Genomic DNA, 19,226 nt, shown 5'->3' on the forward strand with positions numbered 1-19,226 from the left:
CATTAATTGGGCTGCATAAACCAGTTATTGTCTTTTGCTAGCAATGTCAATACTGAAGGAAATGAGTTTCCCTCTTACCCCACAAAAAATAACCAGCACACTTAATTAGAACTACAATATGTGATCTACAGGAAGCAATGTTGTAAAGCATTTTAAAAGAATACATTTGTTGCTTATAACTATTAAAATAAACTTTGTGACCCTACTATACAAGCAATTTGTTAGGTGCTGCCGCTTTTTTTTTTAGCAAATATACATCACTTCAAAAGTAGTGTTCAATCTCCTCAGCATTAGTTATGTATCAACCTCTACAAACTGTCCTGTTTTCCACAGTCCCAATTTACAAACAAACAAGAAACAGCATTTTCAGTGTACTTGCAAGCAATACTTGCTTCACTTTTATGACACCCATCTTTGTTTCTGACACACACACGAATTCAAACATTTCAGGGGTCTACAAACGTGTTAGAAATATATGTCTGGTCGTCTTATGTTTTCACACACCAGGCATAAAATGAATTAAATCAAATCAATTACATATTAACAATATTTTACAGAGAAATGTTCATCTTGCAAAACCTTTCTGATTCAACGGCTTCGCTTTTCATTTACTAAGTAAATTAAAGACAGATGTGCACAGCATCCGAGGCTCACGACAAAGTGTTAAATGCTACTGGCAAATTGAACTGTTAGCCGCAATTTTGGACTGTATTTGTAATAGGTATGTTTATACAGCTGTAAAAGTGAAATGTACAAAAAAATAAAATAAAACAGATATATCAATCTAGCATCAAACTGTAGACTACATGACAAGCTTTCACAACATTACATGAGATTTCTTCAGATGTGTGCCTGTGTTGAATTTTAGTTAATTATTGTGCACGATAAAATTGCTACATCTTGTGTAAAACACTATCGTTATTTCTAAAGAACAGCAAATCAATTTTAGAAAAACAACCTTTACCTTTTCACATAGAAGTGTAGAGCTCAGATGAGTCAACCCTGATTCTCTTTCACTACACTTGGTTTGGCAAACTTAAGTAGTGTGCCTTGGTTGGCTGCTTACCAGTCAACTGTCATTGTGGCAATAACATAGTTAGTCTACAACCATTGAACCGATTTAAGCAATGATTTAGTGTTTGAAAGTGGACTAGGGAAATACAATAATCAAGCATTTGCCTACTTTTTGCCAGACAAGTCTTAAAGATAAGTAAGAACCTGTGTATCATTGATGACATGGGGGCTGCACAATGGTCCATCTAATACCAAGAGTCCAGCAGATAAAATAAGATGGGCAGTTTGATAGCAAGCTTCTGGAATTATTAAACAAACTGTTGGAAACTGATTGAATAGAGATAACTATACCTCCAAAGTGCCCCCTTTTTAGGAGACCCTGTCCTTCTTTAAGGCCCAAATCCTTCTTTACTTCCCTGATGTCCCTCTTTGCTATGAGGTCAGAATATTTCCTGTGTATGAATGTATCATGGTGTTCTACTGTCCTAAAAGTTACTGTGTATTAATTAGTAACATAGTTCATAAGGTTGAAAAAAGACCAAAGTCCATCAAGTTCAACCTATATACATATTGTGTCCCTACCGTGTTGATCCAGAGGAAGGCAAAAAACCCTTATGAAGCAGATGCCAATTGCCCCATACCAGGGGGAAAATTCCTTCCCGACTCCAAATATGGCAATCAGAATAAATCCCTGGATCAACGTTCTGTCCCTATTAATCTACTATCCATAACTTTTAAACTCTTTTATTGAGTTTACCATTACCACTTCCTCTGGCAGAGAGTTCCATAGTCTCACCGCTCTTACTGTAAAGAACCCCCGTCTGTGCTGGTGTAGAAACCTTCTTTCCTCCAGCCGTAGAGGATGTCCCCTTGTTATAGATACAGTCCTGGGTATAAATAGGTCCTGGGAGTGATCTCTGTACTGCCCCCTTATATATTTATACATAGTTATTAAGTCCCCCCTAAGCCGTCTTTTCTCCAAACTAAATAACCCTAATTCTGATAATCTTTCTGGGTACTGCAGTCCTTCCATTCCCCTTATTACTCTGGTTGCCCGTCTTTGAACCCTCTCCAGTTCCACTATATCTTTCTTGTACACTGGTGCCCAGTACTGTACACAGTATTCCATGTGTGGTCTGACTAGTGACTTGTACAATGGTAGAATTATTTCCTTGTCATGGGCATCCATGCCCCTTTTGATGCACCCCATGATTTTATTTGCCTTAGCAGCAGCTGCCCGACACTGGTCGCTACAGGTAAATTTACTGTTAACCAAGACTCCTAAGTCCTTTTCCATGTCAGTCGTCCCCAGTGTTTTCCCATTTAATACATATTCCCAGCCTGGATTTTTCTTCCCCATGTGCATAACCTTACATTTATCCGTGTTGAACCTCATCTGCCACATCCCAGCCCAAGCCTCCAACCTATGCAGATCCATTTGTAATCGTGCACTGTCCTCTATTGTGTTAACCACGCTACAGAGCTTAGTATCGTCTGCAAAGATTGATACTTTACTATACAATCCCTCTACAAGGTCATTAATAAATATATTAAAAAGAATAGGACCCAAAACTGACCCCTGTGGTACCCCACTAGTAACAGTCACCCACTCAGAGTATGTACCATTAATAACCACCCTCTGCTTCCTATCACTGAGCCAGTTACTTACCCACATACACACATTCTCCCCCAGCCCAAGCATTCTCATTTTATGTACCAGCCTTTTATGTGGCACCGTATCAAATGCTTTGGAAAAATCAAGATATACGACATCCAGCGATTCTCCCCGATCCAGTCTTGAGCTCACCTCCTCATAAAAGCTGATCAGGTTAGTTTGACAGGACCGATCCCTTGTAAACCCATGCTGATATGGAGTCATACATTTATTTTCATTGAGATACTCCAAAATAGCATCTCTTAGGAAACCCTCAAACAGTTTACATACAACAGAAGTTAAACTAACAGGCCTATAATTCCCCGGGTCACTTTTTGTCCCCTTTTTGAATATTGGCACAACATTTGCAATGCGCCAGTCCTGGGGAACAGACCCGGTCACTATAGAGTCCTTGAATATTAGAAATAGGGGTCTGTCTATTACATTACTTAACTCCCTTAGAACGCGGGGGTGAATGCCATCTGGACCTGGTGATTTGTCTATTTTGATTTTTTTTAGGCGGCACTGCACTTCTTCCTGGGTTAGACAGGCGACATGTACTGGGGCATTTATCTCATCCTGCTGTATATTACCTGGCATTTCATTTTCCTCTGTGAATACAGCAGAGAAGAATATATTTAATAGATTCGCTTTTTCCTGATCCCCGTCTATAACTTCTCCCTCATTACTTTTTAAGGGGCCGACGCTTTCATTTTTAACCTTTTTACTATTTATATAGTTAAAGAACATTTTGGGGTTTGTTTTACTCTCTTTGGCAATGAGTCTTTCTGTCGCCACTTTTGCTGCTTTTATCTGATTTTTACATATTTTATTTTTTTCCCGATAGCTTCTTAGTGCTTCCTCACTGCCTTCCTGTTTTAGTAGCTTAAATGCCTTTTTTTTGCCATTTATTGCCACCTTTACATTTTTATTTATCCACATTGGTTTTCTCTTGCTCCTGACTCTTTTATTCCCATACGGTATGTACTTTTCACAGTGAGAATTTAAGATATTTTGAAAAATCTCCCATTTAGTATCTGTGCTTTTGTTTTTGAGGACATTTTCCCAATTTACAGTGTTAAGGGCTTCTCTTAGTTGATCAAACTTTGCCTTCCTAAAGTTCATAGTTCTTGTGGCTCCTCTAAGAGTTCCCTTATTGAACGACAAGTTATAATGTATTATATTGTGATCACTATTTCCTAGGTGCCCTCTGACCTGCACATTAGTTACTCTGTCAGGTCTGTTGGTTAATATTAAGTCCAGTAGAGCGCCCCCTCTGGTTGGGTCCTGTACCATTTGGGACAGATAATTATCTTTACTAATAGTCAGAAAGTCACAATTACATTGTGTAAATAAAGACATACAACCCCCTCTTTTTAAATCTCTCTCAATTGCATACGTAGTTATGAATAGTTCACAGAGTCCCATCAAAGCTGTGGTAATGCCCTACCTTCTAGCCATGTTTTACATGCAATTCTTTCCACACCGAAACATAGACAGCTGTCCCTGTGTACTATCAATGATGGCAATATCAATCAAAAAGAAACAGGGACGGTTACACTGCCATTAAGTCTCCAGAGCTTTTGCCAGCCATAATTTGTGGATGCTTACTAGGAACAGTTTGTTTTGTTAGGATTACCACCTGAAACACCTGATTCTCAGACAGCACATGGGGACAACCACTACCTCTCTGTTTCCACTGCGAAAAATATCCCACAAACATTTCATAACATGCAGTGATATTTACCAGATGTCCATTTGTGTTTAAGAATACAGATTATATAAAATAGTTTATAAAAAGGTGTACTGGCTACTTCTAGTTGACATCTTTTGCTCAGTGCGGCTTAGCACACGTACAGACCTGAGGGTTTCAGTTGGACTCTCTGTAAAATATAGCTGAAATTAATATCCTAATAGCCACAAAATGAGTATGAGGATAAAGAACAGGAGCTGAAACAAATTAATCATTAGACTAAAGGTTTACTATCTTCATCATTGTTGAAAATGTTAAGGTACAGGGGTCTAGGGAACACCGGTGGTGCAGTGTATACAAATCTAATATGTCTAGGACTCCAATCCAACAGGTTAGGAGTCAGCTCAACCGCAAGGCCTCCTGATGTATAAATCTAGTCCAAGATTCGTTCACATGTATGTACACCAGGCATGTCCAAACTTTTTTTGAAGAGTGCCAGATTTGATGAAGTGAACATGTGCGAGGGCCGACCATTTTGCCTGACATTCTTTGAACCATTAAAATTAAATGCAAAGTTTATTGAAAATGGCATACTTTTCATTTTGTGACTTGGATGACAAATCTAAACAGGTGTTAAATCACTCTGCCTTTAATATCAAAAAAACAGATCTATATTTGGGCAACTTATCTGTGGGGCCTTATCAGTCCGGAACGCGGGCCGCAATTGGCCCTCGGGCCGGACTTTGGACATGCCTGATGTACACAAAAGGATTTAATTTATGTACAACATGCGGCTTTCAATGCCAGGTACCATTATGTTACCCTGGCATCCATAATATTAATAATAATAAAAACAAAATAAGAACTGAACTAGAGGTAATGTTGAAAATGACATCTACGCATTCCATAAGCATTACAGCTGAAGTGGACTTTAAAACCTTGGCGTGATGGTCATGAAATATATCTCAGCAGAACAATACCGAATTACATTGAAGGATGTCAAGTGCTGGAACATTGTTCCACATCATGTGGGCATGATTGAAAGCAACAATTCTGGCAGTTGATGGCCAATATAATTACCTACAAAAGAGGCAAACAAACAGAATGAAATCCAGGCGTCCCTTGCAAGCACTGCTAGGCCTGAAGATGAAAAAAATATGTATAGAATCTTGGCGTCTGCAAGTAAAATTATTTCTTATATCCTTAAATCAGCCAAGTCACCTCTGGCAGCAGCCTGGAAGCTATTACTGGGCCAAGAGGCAATCACAGAAAATATTTCTGGTACATCTACAAGATGGAGAACATCACACAAGGAAATTATACAGTTCCCAGGCTAGAATCCACAGAACATTCCCCTCTTAATTTCCCAGGTGAGCCAGTGGAATAAGTTCTGATTTTGTTACTCTGAGATAGACACAAGGTCTAAGATCTTTAAATCCCGATTTTTATGAAGTTCTACTCGCCTGCTGTCTTCTTTTTCTGTACTATGATGCACAACAAAGCCAAACTGTATGATGTTCAGTACCAAAAGGAAATAATTCTAAAACAAATCACAATTCTAAACATAATGCCTTTTATTCACTTACCTTAAGTTTGTTCATTAAGCTCAAGTGAGTGTTACCTCAACTTGTAAAATAAAACATAACTAGAAAGCAATTATACACCATAACACAAGCAGTATCAGAATTGATTTTGAGTTGTAAAGTTTTACACTAGTAAACAAGTAAGTTGGATACTTTGCAATTTAACTTGACTACCAGCTCATACCTTCTTGATGCTTAGTGAAAAAACGTCTTTCTACATCTTTATCTTGCTATTTCCCTCTATATCTCGCCTTCCCCATCTTTCGTTCTCTGTTGGTTGAGTATCTTCTCAAAGGATTCCTTAAGGAATCCATTCTGTGGATGTTTCAGTTCTAGTTAAGCTAACTCTGTGGGTTCCATTGAAGGAATGTGTAATGAATATGTATTCAGTTCTTAGGACCATACATGGAGCTCAGCTACAGTGGTCTCATTAGGTTAGGTAGCCCACCGCTATTTTTATGGAGTGGAAATTTACACTCCGATAATGTAAATACTGCTTTAGGCACATTTGTAATTTCATGTTCAGCTCAATTTTTTTTAACAGAGCCAACGACTTGCGTATTTACCATGCAATTTCCATAAACTACGACCTGATTAGCTGACCTGTTAATGAGGCCATCTGTTCTACTGAGCTGGAGTTTTAGTAGGACAAGTAGCCTCTGTTCTCAGGTTCAATCTGTTACAAATATTACAAGAATAAACTCTGGCTTCAACTTGAAACTTAACACTGACTGGAGCCTTCCATAAAAAGCAACCCACCCATGCTCTTAAAAATTTTATGATTATTGTTGCTGAAATAACATTTAAATGGAGCTGAAGTTTCAGAGAAAACAATCTATGTGCATACATCTAAGTTGTTTTTTTTTTTGCTTGCCCCTCGGTGTGGTTGTATTTTTTGGATACAATATCTTTTCCATGTTTCCAATGCACCATTTATATCTATTTCTGCTACACGGGACAGTAAAAAAAAAATGGAAAAAATTATAGCACACAAACATTAACTTCAAATTTATCAAAGTAGTAAATCCATCTGGAAAGTAACATGTAGCGGTTGAGTACTGATTTCTGTACAAGCAGGGAAATAAATATTGAAGATTTATAGCCCATAAATAAATCCATCAAAAATAATCATATTCCCGTCACGAGTGGCCGTGGCAGCAGAGGTAGACTATTCATTAAGTTCAGGCGGCTCAAGTGCTGAACTTGGCACATGCTCCACAGTTTATTCACTGTTCAATATAATGCTAAAAGACCTGCCACGTTGAGTCTTCATTAGCTTTACTTGCTCTCAATGGGGGGAAGTGTCAAGGGAGTAAGGGGCACCCTGGAGCTGCTCTTTTTTGAAAAAGTTTGGTCCTTCCATTTACTTTGCATGCAACTTCATACTTGCTTACTGGAATAATACCTAATGAGGTCCTCGATCAACATCTTTAGCATGCCTGGATCCATTTTCTGCTTACTTTATGGAGTTGCTGTCTAAGTGTTCTTGCCTGGTGTTTGTGTTGTGCTTCTTGTGGTGCTCTGCATGACAAATGTCATCGGTGAAGGCCTTCTCCAGTTGTTGAAGTTAGAAACAGAAACTTTGATCTAATTTAACTCCTCCCCAGCTGTCGCTACTAAAAGTAAGGAGCATTCACCAGTATTCTTCTTGCACATGCTCAGTAAAACTCCCATTATAGTAAATGGCGGTAGCAGCAGCCAATCACAATCTGGTTTCAGCAGAGGCATCCAGACTGACTTAAATGAGCCCCATAAATAAAAATACAATTTTGGAGACTAGACCATTCAATTAAAAAAAGAGAATAAGCAACTTAAGAGGTCATGGGGCAGACCAGCCCTAAGTCAATAGGTATATAGTTGGTGACTAAAACACATACATGGGTGACATAGAGAATACTATCTACATTTGTAAAGAAGTGTACCGATAAAAAAGGGATTTAATAAATCTGAACTGGTCAAAAGAAGATTGCACAAAACAGACTTTTTTCAGTCTCATGTAAAAATAAAGCATTCATTTCTCTCTCTCTCTGTATTTCTGATGCAGTTCATGTTATTTTAATGGACAAGGATATTTCTAAGTGACCCCAAACTTTTGAATTGTAATGTACATCAACATACGGCCCTAGGTACACCTATGGGCCTTAACGTCAATGACAGGTGACTAGTTGTCTTATTCAAACCCTGTCTGATATAACAGTCACAAGATATAATTGACAATGTTTGCTATGCATCCTTAAAATCATATGCTAGTGACATAGAAAAAGTTACACACTATACTTTTTCTTTAAAAAAAAATGCATTTTAATGTTGTCACACACTGGGGAATTGCTGCCTTAGGGTGATGGTGTGACACATGCCAGCATGCTTGTCATTTTATATTCCAATGTATTCTACAAGTAAAAAAAAAAAAAAAATGTAGCGTGGTCATTATCTGGAGAAGCCACTAGAGGGCGCATACTGTAGCAGCCAATTTGCTGGTTAGGTTTACTTTTAGAACAAAAATCCAAAAATGACAATTCTAAACTGCAATATTTTCTTTTGTTTCCTTATTGTCGACCATTGAAATAATGTATAATCATAATTCCTTTTTACGAGACACTTAAAAGATAATTAAAATCTTTTTACTTTTGTGCATATTATAACATATGTTCTTCACATGACTCAATTTGTATCTACATCAGGCACTGTATAAATTGTATATAAAAAAAAGATAATAATGCTAATTATCTATATCTATATCATTAAAGAAAGACATTATAGGGGATGTAGATAGAGGCATATCTAGGGGTCAGGTCCTTATCATGATGCTTTATGTGATTTTGTGACCTATTAGTAGTTATTTATTGCATATCATTATAGGTTGACAAACTGTTTTCTTAATAAGCCTTTTATTTACCAAAATTGAGTGTAGAAATACTTATAATGGTATCCTATCATGTTCAATGTACAATCATTCTATGTGGATAGTGGAGCTACATTTTAGCCAAACTGAGCCAAATTTCAAAGAAAAACCGGCAAATGCACATAGCCAGACTGATCCAAGAGAAGATGAAGTCTTTTGCTAAAGGTGATACCTTTTATTGGGCCAACAGAGAACAAGATGCAGAGTCACATAAGCTTGCTGGACCTTAGAGGTCTCTTCTGATTCAATAAAATGTATCGCGTTCAACTGAAGACTCCAAGCAAGACTGCTGAGCTGCAAATGCTTCCCTACGGCTGAAACTAAGAAGTCTAAAAACATTAAATGATCGTGTGGACTGCTAGGTTTGTGTTCTCTAAATTAAACCCAGTAACACTTTTAAATACAATTCACATTTAAGTACATTCTATATGATAAAGGTATAAAATGCGATTTCCATGTTATATTCTTGGGCTGTCATTCCTTATGTGAGTTTATATAGCCATAGCCCCCCTCAACACCATACTCTCTATGGGATTCATTTGGCATACACCTGATACAATTTTCACCCTGCTTCCCAATGTGATTGATAAGTAAATATGAGCTTGCTCTGGTAAACAGGCTTTCGTGTACACATTCCCAAATCTACCTTTAATTGCGTAAAAAAAAAAAATCTTCGATTCTCAGAAAAATTGTTATTTGATTCATTTACAAATAAAACGTTGTAAACCTTGAAAGATCTCATCGGAACTCTATGTTCTGGGTCATTTTAGTTTATTCAGGTTGTCAGACTCAATTAGCTAGCAACGCTTTGACGCTACGCACAGAACTGTGATTCAACATCACTAGACAAAACTATTACTGCAAGTGGAGATACGGAATCGCTGAGACGGAGCCTAGCAAAAGTGAACTGAAATTTAAAGGTGAAGCAGAATAAGAACACTCTAGAAATACGTTTTTTGGGCTATTACAAATCATGGGGTTGCCATGTTTATTAGATGAAAGAACAGTCAATAAATTTCTACATCTGCCAAAAGCAATTTTCCAGGTCAGATACCAAGTACAATGTGCCTGGTAATTGTAAATCTTGTTTTATTTTCAGGTTTGATGAGGTGGGTATAGAATAATTAATAATGTGTTCTAGCTCGCTTGTTTTAAGCGCTGAACCCTCAAAAATAAATGAAAGGTGGTCAAATGCCCTTTTATCTCGGCTTCTGGCCATGCACCGCTTTTATCGTTGATTAAATTCAGAGGAAGTTTTGATGGTTGTTTTAAATGCAGTCTTTAATGAAGCAGAGAATAGTACATTAAAGGTGTGCAATTATGACCTTTATATGTGGAAAACACACGCCACGTCCTAGGCTCATTATATAACTCGGTGGAATACAAAAAGTTATCTTGTTTTTCTAAACCATTCTAATCTAGATCTCCCATTATCAGTGACTGTAGGACAGATGCATCAAAACAGTAAGGTAGAGGCACACTGAGATTCTGAATCATATTTCCAGCTTCTGGCAAATTAGGTCTAACAAACCAACAGCGTTCTAGTAATCTGAATGCCGTCTAGCATGGAAGCTCGGGAGACTGGTTACCAGTCAATCTGTCTTTATGCTTCCTCATGTACATACCTGGGAACTCTCTGTGTTTGACCCGGAGATCACCAGGTGAAGCATTTTCTCCGGATCAAGACCCGAATCCACCGGGTCGCGGGAGTGGGGTCTTGACATGGGGGATCTCCCCACCTATTTTCCTTTTCGCTGACATCAGAGGGAACCTCCACCAACGTCAGTGGGCAGTCTTGGCCGCATCCCGTAAGGGAAGTCTCCGGGTAGCCGGAGTGAAGAAGTTCCCAGGTATGCTCATGTACTGTGCTAAGTGGAACCATTTCCCATCAGAACTGGTAGAGGTTAATGCAGCAAGGGAATGTAAACATGCATGGCTCTTGATCTGCTGTCAAATTCTATGTTTTTATAAAACAAATGATAGGATTAAGAATTCAACCACAGCCAGTCTGTGCCCTAAACTACTTTGCTCAGTTTTAGCAACTAAAACAATAAGTAGCTTACCTTAAGGAGAGGCTGCAGCTCCAAAGCTGCAGTCCAATGCAGAGTACCATGTTTTTGCAAGGGAGACCATAAGAATGTGTTAAAGTGCATATGATGGTTGGAATATCCACAGGGGCGGGCTGGGCCGGGGGGGCCCCCAGACTGCCCTGAATCCGGGCCGGCAGACGAACATTCAAGGCAGCCGCAAAGTTCAAAACTAAGCAGCTGCAAGCCGGACTGGCCGTTGTACCTGGCAGGGGGCGGTCCACTGAGGGGTGCCGGCACGCCTCCAAAAATGATGCGCGCGGCAACTGTGGCTGTGCGTCGGGACTTGATGTCAAATCCCGGCACACAACACTGAAGCCACGCCCACCGTCTTCCGCGCTCTTTGCACTGGAAAGGACAGGACACTGAAGAAGAGGAGGAAAAGTGACAGTGACATAGGAAAGGTAGGAAAATAGCAGACTTGACTAGACTTGCCCCCCAGGCCTTAGGCTGCCAGCCCTCCCCTGAATATCCAGGCCTGCAGAAGTAAGCCATGAACAATAGTTCATAAAATAGTTTGTAGATCCAACAGCACGTGGTGGGCCTACAAGACATTTCATTGTAGCAGAAAATGCAGTTCCATGTATTCAAGCAGGTACCTTCAACTATAACTATGAATTCACCCTTTTTCTTTTCTCAAATGTTCTTATTTTCCGTTGCCAACTTCTCAGCTTGGATCAGGAAGAAGGTGTTTTAGAAATATGTTACGAAACAATTGACTTGATTGTGGCAGTTACTGAATAATATCTACGCTGCACAGTTTAGTAACATGCCTCGATAACAGCCTAACAGGTATACGTTAAGGAATTTGCATGTACCAACACAGAAAAAAATAAACAAATTAAAAATATATACAAAACAAACAAACCACAAACCTCAAGATTATACTGTTGCCAAAGTTGACATTTTTTTTCGGTTGCAAGACATAATACTGGCGCGGACAGAGATTAGCTGTGTTTTTGAAATGTGGTGTTATTTCAATGCGTTCGTCTTTCCGGGGCTGATGTATTTCGCATACACAGTTCATGTTCCAATGTATGGATCTCGTGTTCTCTCTAACCTAAAGCTTAAATAACAGCATGGGTGGGAGTACACAAACACCGGCACTAATGAAGTCTGAAACATTAACGTTTTACTGGAAACGGTTCAAATTTATTTTGTGTAATGGAAAGAAAAACACCTTGGAAAAGCACATTTGTTCAGCAGTTTTATATAACTGCTGATATTTTAGGAGTGTTTCCATCGCAAAAAAAAAAAAAACGATAGCCCAGGTGTGATTATCAGAACTTTCATAGACCTGTGGCTCCTCAACCTGATCTGAAAAGGGTTTGTTTTAGGAATGGCATGTCGGTAAACACACAATAATGCCAAGTCTCAATCTTGGCTGAGCTCCAATACTTGCGACCTTGGGCTGGTTAATAAGACTCTAGGGCGAGACAGGAACCATAGAGGCAGTAAACCCACCACAAACGCTAATGTGGCGTCTAATTCTAGAAAGGCTGTCTCGATTGTGACCTCGGGCTAATTGGCCGAGTTAATGAGTTAGTTAGTGAGGCAAGACAAAGTGGTTCAGGTAGTCCATTCTCTAATTCAAAAACTCAGACTGAATGTAAAGCAGATGCAGTTAACGCTAAATAACTCCTTGGATATCAGTTTCAGTAGAGGTTCATCTTTAATGGAAATGGATTGCCCCAATGGCGCAGCTTATTGTTTCTATATATATATATATATATATATATATATATATATATATATATATATATATATATAGTATAGTACATAGGGTATACATTAAGGTGAAAAATATACATTATAAAGCTGCTGAGAGTCCAGAGTTTGGAAGGCCAGGAGAGTACAGACAGACACCAGGCTTATCTCCAGGCTGACTTGAGGGACACTCAAGTTTCCCATGCAGTCCCACCAACAAAGAATGCATACTAAAGTACTTTGTAAGTTATTTAATATGCAGACGCCAACCTGTAAAAAAAAAACCCTGACCGCCTCGTCCCTTCTCTTCTCTACTGTTGGTGGCTTCAAGTAGCCAATCAGCAGCAAGAAATCTCTTCCATTTAAATGAGAGTGCTTTCTTTGCATGCGTGGGCTTCATTGTTAGACCACCTGCATTCTTATGGGGGATTCTGCTGAATCCATCCATGCATTTGCATGGTGCATCAAACCATAATGTAAAGGGACCAGTTAGCTATCATATACATTAAAGTGCATATGATGGCTGGAGTGTACCCTTAAAGCCTTAATTGGAACATCCCTGCCACCCTTGATTTTGTGTTTTGTTAGCTAAGAAGCCAAAGAAAAAGTGAAATATGGGAGATAACACTCCATGGTAAAATTGGAGCAGGCTTTATGTTCCATATTCACTGACGAGAAAAGGCTTAGTAAAGATTGTTTAGTGAAAAATAAAAACAAATCAAATCTTTTCTATTATTTGCTTACTTGATTAGCACTATTTAGCAGAATTGTCCCTGTTTGCCTTGAAAAAAAAAAGGTTTTAGGAGCCAACCTTGACAACCTGGCTTTTCTGATTTAGTAAGTCTGGGAAATCATTTGAAAAAAATACACTTTATATCGAAACCAAGACAATTAGTAGCTTAAATCTAGAAACAAAGGAATTTAATGAATTTCTACCATTTAGCATTTTACAAGTTTTTTGACTTTTAAAACATACAATTTGATGGCAGAGAAGAACCATTTGGCCCATCTAATCCACCCTTTTTCCTAATGTAAAGCCTCAGACCTTAATCAGTCCATGACCTCTTCCTAAATTAAGGGTAGTCATATTCCTATCTCATGCATGTTTAAATTCACTGGCTGTCTTAGCATCTACCGCTTATGCTGGGAGGCTGTTCTAGTCATCTACCACGTGTTATTTAGCAAAGAAGCATAAATAGCCGCATAGTGTTTATTTCTCGGCTAGAAGGCATCCCATGCACCTGCCATATTTTCGCCGACGTTGCCACCATATTGTAATTGTCCCAAAACCAATAAATATACTGCCATTGCTAGTATAGGAAGCTCAGTACATTAAAAATAATTAGATCATGGCTCTGGATTATATTTATAGAATGCAATCTACTAACATCTCCACACGTACAACTGATCCGTAAATCAAACGCTTGGAATGTGTACCGGGGTTAACATATCAGCATCACAGCTCAAGAGATCTTAGGAGGCAGCACCTGTTGTGCGAAAAGAGATAACATAATAAATGGCCATTCGCTTACCTTATGTTGTTGTATCACGATTGGACGAACGACGGTTCTAAATTCACTAGGATACACCTAAACCTGATGATATAAAAAGAAAAAAGAAAAGAAAAAGAAAAAAAACAAGATCAGAACATTGTGGTCTTCTCATAGATGGCTTCCCTGCCCTTTCAGTGCTCTGCATAGCCCGGAGTCTGTGAAACGGCAATGTAGTGGTCTATAAATATTACCCTAGCACTTGCTCGGTACTTTTACTCGCTCATGGAACAGGTCTGTGTCACTGTACACCATGGTAATGCTCAGATGAAGTTCTCAGCTGCTCAGACAAAGCAGTGGATTGGCTCGCTGCTCACCAACAGAGCGCTTGCCTGGAAATACCATTCGTGTGCCAGCTATACAGATGCTGTCTTCTCAGGGGCCCGAATCAGGCAAAAGAAATTAAATATATAAGCTCACCTTTTATAGGAAGCACTCAAGTTGATCTACCCTGGCTAAACTCGCATATATATTATATACGCTATAACGCGTCCAAGTGCAAATGTTTTTTACCCAAACTTCTAAGCTATATAAATGCCCGCAGACCCAAATGGGTTTAGCTAACGTTCTATAGTAAGTACTAAAGAAGAAGTGTGAGGCTTTTTTGGAGGAGCTGGGCGTATCGCCCAATAGAGTTATATTACACTTTTTAATTTAAAAAATGTTCAATTTTTCAAACACTATAAATTGGACATAATGCCAGTACATGAATTGGGCTGGCACTGACGCTTCAACATTACTTAACAGGTGGAATGAGGCTTGTGACACTGCCAAACTTCTTGCTATATATTTTTTTTTATATAAATCTAAAGTTTATAAGTAGCACAAAACCTCTGAATCATCAGAGTTTGACATCTGCTATCTATCGATCTATCTATCTATCTATCTATCTATCTATCTATCTATCTATCTATCTTTCTATATCTATCTATTCAACCTATATCCATCACTATCCATCTACATATCTGAATACCATGTAGACAATTGAATAGCTGATGTATAACGTTTTTGACCCAGCCCCTTTCTTACTCCATAACATTTGCAGAACTGTCATCACAGGTCTAATATCTATCTATCTATCTATCTATCTATCTATCTATCTATCTATCTATTCTACCTATATCCATCGCTATCCATCTATATTTCTGAATACCATGTAGACAATTGAATAGCTGATGTATAAGTTTTTTTACCCTGCCCCCTTCTTAGTCCATAAAATTTGCAGAACTGTCATCACAGGTCTAATATGAGCATTTCTTTGTCATCTCATATGTTCCACACCTGCATGTATCTGTGGTCTACTCTGTGACAGCGGATCGGGCATGTAACCTCAGGCATATGCACTGCAGCAGCGCAGTGTTGTGTAACTTAAGCAGCAGCATAAACACTATTTTTAGTATTAGCCAGGATCTAATACCCTGTTACCATTCAAGTTCATGAATACATATTTATGCCTCCCCCCCTGTCTTTCTTATTAAAAATCTAAAAATTGGCTAGGATGCTGTTAAACTGTCACTGGCTTTAGTACAACACATTATAAAATGCTTTTTTCCCCCAAAAAAATTAGGATAGTTCTCACATTTTTTTGTAACTACTATAGAGCAATTTCCAAAAGGTAAAAGTTAGACTTTAGTTAAATCAGTATAACTTTTGTTGAATTTTTACCTGGACAGGCCATTTTGAAAACTAATATTGGTCACATTCCAAACACTGTGTTTGGAGAAATTATATTTTTAAGTACTTTTGTCATATTTATATTTAATAGTTTTGTACTTCTAATGGTGAGATAAGCGGATTTATTGATCCTCATAAAAAAAATTAATTGCATATATATATATATTATAGAGTCATTATAGGTATATATATATATATATATATATATATATACTATATTACAATATGTAAACAATTAGATTTGTGGTTAGCAGAAATTGTATTTTATTACTATTTTTAAATTTACCAAGTTCAAAATTTTCCCGATTGATGTTAGAATGTTGTTATATTAAAAACTGGAAATATATAAAAAAGCAGAAAGACAAACACATCTCCTGCCAGAACATATTTTCCTGACAGTCAGCTCTAGTGCTGGCACAGTGACTTGCAAATGAGACCCCCTGTGCTCATCCAAACAATCAGTGGTGCAAAATACTGGACTGGCCTCCCAGGATACTGGGAAATTTCTCAATGGGCAGGGGAACAACTAAACTTATTTGACCTGCTCACTCGCGGAGGCGTGGACATGTAATGCGATGTTACCCACTCTAACACCATACACTTACACATACATACAAACACAGCCACTCTAACACCATACAGATACACATACATACAAACACAGCCACTCTAACACCATACAGATACACATACATACACACACCCACTCTGTTTAATCATTCATGTTGCTTACACACTTCCCTCGCCCTTGACCTCCCTTTTAGCTCCATGTTATTCTGAGAGCTACTGGTTTATTTGTGGTGTTTGTTATCTACTATGAAAGGGATTTTGTGTTTCAAAGAACTGTGTTTCCGGTAATTTAGTTAAATACAATTCAAAATGGTTAATTTAGTTTTCTGCAACTCCTAGTTGGTCTCAACACATTGCATGATGTCATGGGCTACGTGATGTTAGCAACTATGTGTTTTCACATGTATCCTATTTATGACTAATGTGTTCTTCAAATATACTTTGGACCCCACATATGTGCCGTGCGCAAGACAATGGCACCATGAAATATGGTATTGAATTATTCCTGAGATTTGTATTCAATTATTTCCAGGGCTGTTATTAAATTCTAGTCCGGCAGTGCACTGAACCATGGATTAGGCATTACGCTACAGGTCTTGTTCAGGAGGCCGGAGACATTGGATTGTCTCTTTAATAATACCAAAGAGAATCAGCCCATTATAATTGAAAATCTGAAGGAAGATATTCCTTGACATAGGAAATTTAAACATAACTTTTGTAGAGCAAAAGACACTCAATCAGGGCTGCAGTTGACATCAGTGAGCATGTAACCTTAAACAAAAAGTAAAAAATGAGGGTAACCTTGTACAGAATGTTTGAAAATCAAGCCTGCCTTCCCTCTATCAACAACCTATTTAGACAAAATGAATTTAAAAGGATCTTTAATATGAAAAAAAATATGAATTACGTGTGCACTTGACATGGTGGTGATGTACCCATAGAATGCAAGAGATCCCGTGATCAAGCATCACGAGAATGTCAACTGTGTTTCTTGGACACTATTGTGTTTACCTCTAATATTTCTAACATTATTTTTTTATTGTCCCACTATGATCCAAGTATTTCAGTAAAACAATGTTTATATGCTATTTCCCTGAATCGACAGCATGGGCGTGAGCCTCAAACAGGTTCATTTTGTCTACTCAGTCTCCTGCCAACCATATAAATTGCTGTCTTCCAGCCATTTCATGGAACACATCACGATTAATCTCATACTATTGCATGGAAAGGCAGAGATCTGTGTTTAGAACGCATTTTAGGTAGAATTAATAAAAATAATAATTTTGCTGGCACATCCATAAGGCTCTGGAACAAAAAAATACATTCCACCCGGGAAGGGGGGGGGACCCAAGGACAAAGGTTTGAAATACAAAGAGAAAAAAACAAAGGAATGAGAAATTCATGTTTTCTTTGAGAACAGATGCAACTTATTATATTAATAATAAGAGGCATTGTGCTCTACTAAAGTCTTATATCTGGCAGCGTTAGAACTGTCATATTATCAAAGCATTTTTATAATCTTTTAAAAAAAAAAAATAAAGAATAAGTATGGTTTAATGCTTTTTAGGCTATTATCACATTCACTTAAATTCTGGCACTAGGCAAAACTTTGATTTATAGGGGAGCTGGGTATATTAAAACAATATGGTCTATTCATAACGGAGATACAGCGGAACAATGCAATTATAACTACAATGTACAATTAACTCTAATGATTGCAAACATGGGAAAGTATGACTCTCCAAGGAGATCTTAAGCAAACGTTGAGAAGCCTTTAAATGTTTCTTGGATTGGAAAAGCCCAAGAGGGTTAGGGAGAACATTTGGAGAAAACGATGTCACCTGCGAAAGAGCAATTGTACTATGCAGAAGATTTTTTTTTAAATATGCCAACAATATGTGAAGATATTGGATTCAGAACAGAACTATAACTTTACAGAAAACATGTTTGTAATGATGCCAAATGTTGGTCTACTCCATATAATTGTAAAAGAGAACAAACTCATTGGGCAATCTCCCTGAGTTTTGTGGTAGAGGGCCTACTGTCTCTAGAAGACACCTCTGCTTGTCACCATAGTAACCAGACAATTGACACTTGGTTTCGCCATTAGAATGTTTGCTATAGTGACGGGATCACTTTTCAAACCTGCTTGGTACTTCTAAAGGAATTTTAGTGTCCTAGGCAAAGGCAAATTTTGCAACATTTTCATGAACCCAGCCCTTTGAATGTCTGACTCACCCTCTTACCATTGCTCGTCTTTATCTGCATTATTTATTGCTGTACTTACTGTCTTTTATTCTGTAAACTAACCTGTGTTCTCTATAGTAACGCTATCTCACATGTCTGGTAATTCTTCTCTCACCTCCCTGACCCATGTATGCAAACGCTTTTATGAAGTAATTAACCAAAACAATGTTTTCTTCTCTTAATGCGTCTTTTGTTTCCCAGTTAACATAGATTCTTAGAGAACAACTGTTTCTGCAGAAGCATCTATGCCCTCTTTTCGAGGTAACGGTTTCCTTCTAGAGATGCGAATATTGTTTTTTGGGCTATATAATTTATAGATATAGATCCATGCCGCCATACCCGCACCAAATCTGGCTATAATAAACAGCTCCTAGAGTTTCTGTCAGAAGTAAGAAAACATATGCACCTTGGTAAGTAAAATAGCCGAAAAAAACAATTTAACACACATTTGGCACAAACGCTTCTTCACACCTATTAAACTGCATCAGCAACACACAGAAGCATATTTTACTCCTGTTAATGTATGTTAATCTTTTCAACACTTG

The 19,226-nt window shown here is 38.1% G+C and overlaps 1 protein-coding gene across 2 annotated transcripts in view; it reads right to left on the reverse strand.

The window, feature by feature from the left end:
• BMPR1B (bone morphogenetic protein receptor type 1B) overlaps positions 1 to 19,226 on the reverse strand; it is a 171,614-nt gene that overhangs the window by 74,194 nt on the left and 78,194 nt on the right. For both annotated transcript variants that reach the window (XM_053461578.1, XM_053461579.1), the window contains exon 3: positions 14,173 to 14,235. The gene's annotated coding sequence lies outside the window, so the exon portion shown is untranslated. The remainder of the gene's footprint in view (positions 1 to 14,172; positions 14,236 to 19,226) is intronic.

The sequence above is a fragment of the Spea bombifrons genome, chromosome 1, assembly GCF_027358695.1.
Source record: "Spea bombifrons isolate aSpeBom1 chromosome 1, aSpeBom1.2.pri, whole genome shotgun sequence".
Lineage (NCBI taxonomy): Eukaryota > Metazoa > Chordata > Amphibia > Anura > Pelobatidae > Spea > Spea bombifrons.